The sequence below is a fragment of the Rhinopithecus roxellana genome, chromosome 17 (genome assembly GCF_007565055.1).
Source record: "Rhinopithecus roxellana isolate Shanxi Qingling chromosome 17, ASM756505v1, whole genome shotgun sequence".
NCBI classification, from domain to species: Eukaryota; Metazoa; Chordata; class Mammalia; order Primates; family Cercopithecidae; genus Rhinopithecus; species Rhinopithecus roxellana.
The window spans coordinates 3,992,193-3,999,280 of NC_044565.1; positions in this window are offsets into that span (position 1 = coordinate 3,992,193).

Sequence of the window (7,088 nt, forward strand, 5' to 3'; positions counted from 1 at the left end):
GTCCTCTGACCTACCTATAACATTTGATGGAGTTGTATGAGCAACTTACAAAGTTGTAGGTCCCAAGGTCGGTCTGAAAAAGAAAGTTCATATCCGGGAGCACTGACCCCATAGTGTAATCCTGGCACCTTAAAACGTACTGTTCCCTCCACCTTCACTTCAAGGTTATGAAAACATTGAGTAAAAAGGACGATCTGTTCAAAGTCCTTAGTGTTCTGCCAATTTAAAACAGTAATTTTCAAAGCAGTTATTTGCGAGGAAATTGCCTAGAACTTCTCCCAGTGTGCGGTTGTGTGTGTGTGTGTGTGTGTGTTTTCAGTCTGTCCACAGGCGTACTTTTATATGTCTGTGATAGTAGGTAGCTCTTCAAGTTGGCAAACACTTGCTGGACAAGCCCTGAGAGATTCATCTGAGTGAGAGAGCACTCTCCAGCCCCATCGGAGTGGGTTTGCAGAGAAATCATACGGTAGAGATTCTAAGGAATTCCCTTGCGTTGCAAATGAAAACTATCTTCAGACTCTGATATAGTATAATCCTTCCTTTTTAGAAAGAAATCCTTATCTTTCCAACACTGAGATGCCTCTGCCTCAGTGGGCAGAAAGGGTAGAAAGGGAGGTGAGGAACTGGGATGGGCCCTCACTGCTTTGCCTCAGGATCAGTAGGGTATAGCCCTTGGAGACCAGGACCTTCCTTGGCTGGGACACCTTTATCCTCCCCTAAGGGAGGAGAGGTGGAAAGAAGTAACGGTGCCTTTTAAATAGAAATAGGAGGTAGGAGGACCGTCAGTTGTCAGTTTGTGCACAAATGGCATTGTTTCTGGCCTTATCTGTGAATGCTGGGGAAACAGGTCAGAGATCCTAAAGAGAGTCTAACCACTTAGAATCCAGGCATTGGCACAAACACCCTCTGGTATCTTAGGGAGATGGTTTGGTCTAGTGTTTAAACACATAGACTGTAAGACCAAACCAGCTGCTCTATTACTATTCCTGTGACCATAGGCAAATAAATTCTCTGCCTCAGTTTCCTGATCCGTAAAGGGGAGAGAGTGAGAGATCTAACTCACAGTGCTGTTATGAGGATCAAATGAATGAATACATGTAAAGCCCTTCTAAAAGGGCTCTTACCCTCTTTGTTCAATAACTAGCTGAAGGCCTGTCATACATAGCCCATGTTTAAAATGAAGTATGTGTCAGATGTCAGGACCACCTTCTTATCCCTGCCCTCTGATCCAAGCTCTTTGAGATTTCTCCCACGGCTCATAGTGAGGGGACACGCAAAGTGGGCTGCTGCTGGAGGAAGAGGAAAAGGGTTGTGGCTCGTGCCATGTGAATGGGCTCACTGGTCTGACCCAGACCCTGACTGCCCACAGGATCTTTGGTGAGTCACTGTCACTGAGCCTGTGAGCTGAGGGTCCCTCGCCAACATCACCCTCAGAGAGGACAGAACAAGATGACCTGTGGCAGGCTGCAGAACACCATGCTGGGCACTGTGGGTTTGGAGTCTTCTTGGGGACATGTCCATCATTCACTAATTAGGTGGAGTTGAGCTGCTGAGAGCTAGGAAAGCTACTCTCCCCCTGATCTCAACCTAGCTCTGCAGAAGACCAGACAAAAGAAGGAAACAGTGCCATTTCTGCACTTTTTAGTTCAGAGAGGCACAGTCAAAGAAATGCATTTGAGGTCAATGTTCAATGTACATGAAGTACGCATCCTGGAAATAGTCTACTTGAAGCAGGGGGAGCTCAAGTGGGCATGGGAATGTTCTGGAGCCAGACCAGGAACAAAGTCGGCTTCAGAGGCTGTCTATGAGGACTTGAATGGGAGCAGGGGCAAGAACATCCAGGGAAGAGAAGATAGGAGCCTTACAGTAAAGGAGAACCAGCTCCTTTCCACCCACCAATGCCCTCCCCATCCCCAGATGAATGAGATAATAATAATACCTGTGGCTGGGCACAGTGGCTCAAGCTTGTAATCCCAGCACTTTGGGAGGCCAAGGCAGGTGGATCACCTGAGGACGAGAGTTCGAGACCAGCCTAATCGACATGGAGAAACCCCGTCTCTACTAAAAATACAAAAATTAGCTGGGTGTGGTGGCGCATGCCTATAATCCCAGCTACTTGGGAGGCTGAGGCAGGAGACTCCCTTGAACCCGAGAGGCGGAGGTTGTAGTGAGCCAAGATCATGCCATTGCACTCCAGCCTGGGCAACAAGAGCGAAACTCCATCTCAAAATAATAATAATAATATCTGTGATGCAGTTGAATGCTTACTGTGTGCCAGGCACTGTTTCAGGTGCTCTGCATGGATTGTCTCAGGTGATGCTCTCAAATCTCGGATGAAGTATTTTCCCCTTACTTTATAGACAGAGAAATGGAGGTACAGAGAAGGAAGTGACAGTTAAAGCTGCGAAGAACCCGACAAATTTCAAGATTGTAAGTGCCTTTTCCCAGGATGCCAGCAAGTGCTGAGGCAAGTATGATTGCCCTAGGTGCCAACTCTTATTTGCACTTAAGTTAACACATTTATTTCCTCCTTCTTTCCCCCTCATTTTTATTAACTTTGTTACTTTTACAGCCTGTATTTTGAGCTGCGTCAAACCCTGTCAGAATAAAAAAAGGACATTTCTAGGAGATCAGTCTTCAAGATTGGCCCCAGTTTCCCCAGAGTAGGAAGAGGCAGGAAGCCAGAGCACATGTTCTCTCCAGAAATAAAGTTGTTGCAGTGGTCTAACCATGTCTTAGAGTTACTGAAAACTCTGTTCTCTTGAGACTTCTCAAGAAAGGAAACCTATCTTGCAAAACAAAACCCACCTGTAGTCAATTCCTACAGGAAATAAGTTCAAAATAATGTTTCAAGCAAGGGCCACATGTCACCACCACCACTTTCCTACCGGCTTTGGATGTGGCTGTCCTCTCTGTCTCCAGACATTTCCCATTTCCCCGGCATCTGTGGCTCCGGCCTGGCAGGGTCCAAGGGACGCTTGGGATCCGGGTGGCTTGAGAAGGGTACTTTCAAGCACCCAGACAGCCAAGCCCTGATATGGAGACTGGTTGAGACTGGTCTCAGGCCAGCATCCCACGGCAAGAAAGCTGAGTTTTGGTTGTGCCAGGCAAACTGGTGGGTCCATTTCTCTGCCAACACAGGAGTATGGGAGGTTGGTCTACCCTCTCCAGATTTTACATGCCTCCATCCTGGCTGCACATGGCCTGGTCTCTTCCCTTTGGCTTTGAGTTCACACATGTGGGCGTGATATGGCATAGGAGCCAGAGGGAACAGAAATGCAGTTCTTAGAACTTGAAATGGTCCAGGTGTCTCTGGAGCCAGCTTCTGGATAGCACAGCATCCTGAATACTTCTTTAGAAAGACATCTCTGGTGACTTAAACTGGGACTTCTTGTTTTCCCCAAGGCCCAGTTTTCTCAACTCTTAAACAGGGAAGAAAGGCAACTTGCTGGAAACGTGGGAACTGTGTGTAATGAAGGTCCTGCAGCGGAAAAGGAAGGGTCAGCTTGCTGCCTGCACAGTCCAGGATGTGTGGTTTTAGGCTGAGAAAGTGAGGGGGCAGCAGGACGTGAGTCATCCCCACAGTCATCCCAGGAGGAGGTGGAGAGTAACAGCATCTGGCTTTGTATGGCTACCCCTGGCCTTTCATTCATTTGTCTGTTCAGTCAACAAATAGCCTGCTATGGATCTAGTGGATCAACAAGATTGACCAGCCCATGCCTTTATGGGGCACAAACTCCTTCTTGCATTGAGTTTCACACTGAGGACTGGCCATGAATACAACAGCCAAGGAGGCAAAGTCAATCTCTCACTTCCCCCAACAGACCTGCCACTTCTGTACATGAACCGCACACCTCATCTTCCAGTACATCCTTATTTATCATTGGCTGTCTCTGCAGACCAGAGCACAGGAGACTGTGCCAGACCACTTGCTGTGCAGAATGCCACTGTGCAGACTCCACCACCGCAGAGCCTCCTGCTCCCCAGCATTCCTCTTCCAGGGTCAGTGCCCCTCACTCGTCTGATCCCTTCAGCAAGAGAAGGCTCCCCAACAAGACCCCCACAGAGCTTGCTGGGCACAAAAAGCTGAGTTTTCAGGGAGGGAGGAGGGCCTGGGGCTGCACCTCAGCTTTCCTGGTCCAGAAATTCAGGTGTTTGGGGCACTCAAAGAGAGGCTTCCACTGTTAGGGACTGTCTCGTGGGAGACTGAGGTTCTGAGCAGAACCGAGTTTCTTCATTTTCAGTGGGGAAGTCCATCTCCAATGATGGGGACCCTCTTGCCTTCTACCTAGAGCCTTCCCACCCCAGACCTGCTGAGTGAGAATCTGCATTCTAACAAGATCCCCATGTAATTCATAAGCATGCTACAGTTTGGGAAGCAATCACAAGAAGAATGACTCTTGCTACCTGGTAAGTTTAGAAACAACATGTTAACACATTCCTTTTCAGTCAGATGTTCAAACAACACCACTTTTTTCTATTTTAAGTCCTGTTTTTCTGAGCAAGCATTCCTACTTGTTCTAGGTAAGGGATAGCTTAACACATGGGCCCTGGGGCCAGACTATTAGAAATTAGAATCTCGTCTACTATTTACGTGCTATGAGGTTGGGCAAATTGCTTAACTTCTCTGTGCCTCCCATTCTTCTGTAAAGTGGAGATAATAGGGTTGTTATGAGACTTAAATAAGTAAAATGCATAGCACTATCCCTGGCATTTAGCAAACACTTATTTGAATATTGATTGGATTTGGGTGTCCCCCAGTTTTGTTATTTTGTTTTTATTTATTTGGTTATTTAGTTTTTGAGATGGAGTCTTGCTCCATCATCCAGGCTGCAGTGCGGTGGCGCAATCTCGGCTCAATGCAACCTCTGCCTCCTGGGTTCAAGCAATTCTCCCACCTCAGCCTCCCGAGTAGCTGAGACTATAGGCTCCCACCACCATGCCCGACTAATTTTTGTATTTTTAGTAGAGACAGGGTTTCACCATGTTGTCCAGGCTGGTCTAAAACTCCTGACCTCAAGTGATCCACCCACCTCGGCCTCCCAAAGTGTTCAGATTACAGGCGTGAGCCACCCGGCCCAGTCCAATCCAAGTTGTTGTTTTTTGCTTTTTGTTTTTTCTTTTGTCACAAGGCCTCACTCTGTTGCCCAGGCTGGAGTACAGTGGTGCAGTGTGAGCTCGCTGCAGCCTTGACCTCCCAGGTTCAGGTGATCCTTCTTCCTCAGTCTCCCCGTACCTGGTACTACAGTTGCATGCCACCACAAGTGGCTAATTTTTGTATTTTTTGTAGAGACTGGGTTTCACCATGTTGCCCAGGTTGGTCTCAAATGCCAGGGTTCAAGCAATCCACCCACCTGGTCCTCCCAACGTTATGGGATTACAGCCATAACCCACTGCACCCAGCCTAATTTTGTATATACCACCTTTACTATATTTTAGGATGAAGTGCTTCTGTGGCTGGTCTCATCCATTTTGCACAGATTCTTCCCAGTTTTATTTTCCAAAAGTGATTTTCTTCCTGGGGGCAACTTACTATTGCCCCAAAATATATCCATTTGAGGACAGTTCATTTATTCAACCATTGAGCACCCACCACCTGCAGGGAATATGAAATTTTTAACTGTGACCTTGAATACTGCCTCTACATTTTGTTTTGTTTTTTTTACTCCTTCCTCTCCACCCATTTACCTCTCCCTTTTTAATGATGGTTATAAAATCAAATGTTAATGCTGATTTGTAAAAACCTTAAATATATGTATAGGACTCTCTTCTGTTTCCAGATACCTTCAAAGGCATTGTTTCATTTTATCTTCACACCTGTGTGATGTAGGCAGAGCAAGTTTTTTTTTTGTTTGTTTTTTTTTTTTTTTTTTTTTTTTTTTTTTTTTTTTTTTTTTTATGCTATCACAGGGAAATGGTCTGAGAGCCTACAGTTGGGCAAATAGCAAGTGTTAGAGTAGGGCCTGGAGTCCTGCACAGGGGGCCCTGGCAGGCAACGCATAAGAGACTCCAAGTCTACTGTTCTTCCTACCACCCTGTGTTAACTCCCCATTTTAGCCAGAGGAGTGACTTACAGGGATGGGGGTAGGGATGGGACATTCAGGCCAGAGAAGGGAAAGAAAGGGACAAGGGAGAGAGTACTGCGAAGACCCTATTCCATTGTCCCCACTAGAATGCATATTTATCAGACTTGTATTCTGATTATTTCACAATATATGTGCATTAAAACAACCAGACTAATAGGGGAAATAGTTTAGGGCAAAAGGAGCTCAAGATTTTTAAAAACTATTGTAAAAATAATACATGCTCGCCGGCTGCAGTGGCTCATGCTTGTAATCCTAGCACTTTGGGAGGTCAAAGGCGGCTGGATAACCTGAGGTCAGGAGTTTAAGACCAGTCTGGGCGACACGGAGAAACCCCGACTCTACTAAAAATACAAAAAATTAGCCAGACATGGTGGAGCATGCCTGTAATCTCAGCTACTCAGGGAGTCTGAGGCAGGAGAATTGCTTGAACTTGGGAGGCAGACGTTGCAGTGAGCTGAGACCACACCATTGCACTCTAGCCTGGGTAACAAGAGCGAAACTCGGTGTCAAAAAAAATAAAAATAAAATTAGCCGGGCATGCCTATAATCCCAACTACTCAGGAAGCTGAGGCATGAAAATCGCTTAACCGGCGAGGTGGAAGTTGCAGTGAGCTGAGATCACGCCATTACACTCCATCATGGGAGACAAAGTGAGACTCTGTCTGAAAAAAAAAAAAAAAAAAAAACATGTAAAAACTATACCATAGAGAAGAATATCAAGTGAAAAGTGCTCCTCCTTAGAATCTCAACTTTCTAACTTTCTAAGTCTAACCCCCCCACACACACTTTAAATCATTACTTGTAATATACACACACATATAAGGTATTTTTACTATAATATGTAGTATATACCTTTTTTCTTTTTTCTTTTTTTTTTTTTTTTTGAGACGGAGTCTCGCTCTGTCGCCCGGGCTGGAGTACAGTGGCCAGATCTCAGCTCACTGCAAGCTCCGCCTCCCGGGTTTACACCATTCTCCTGCCTCAGCCTCCCTAGTAGCTGGG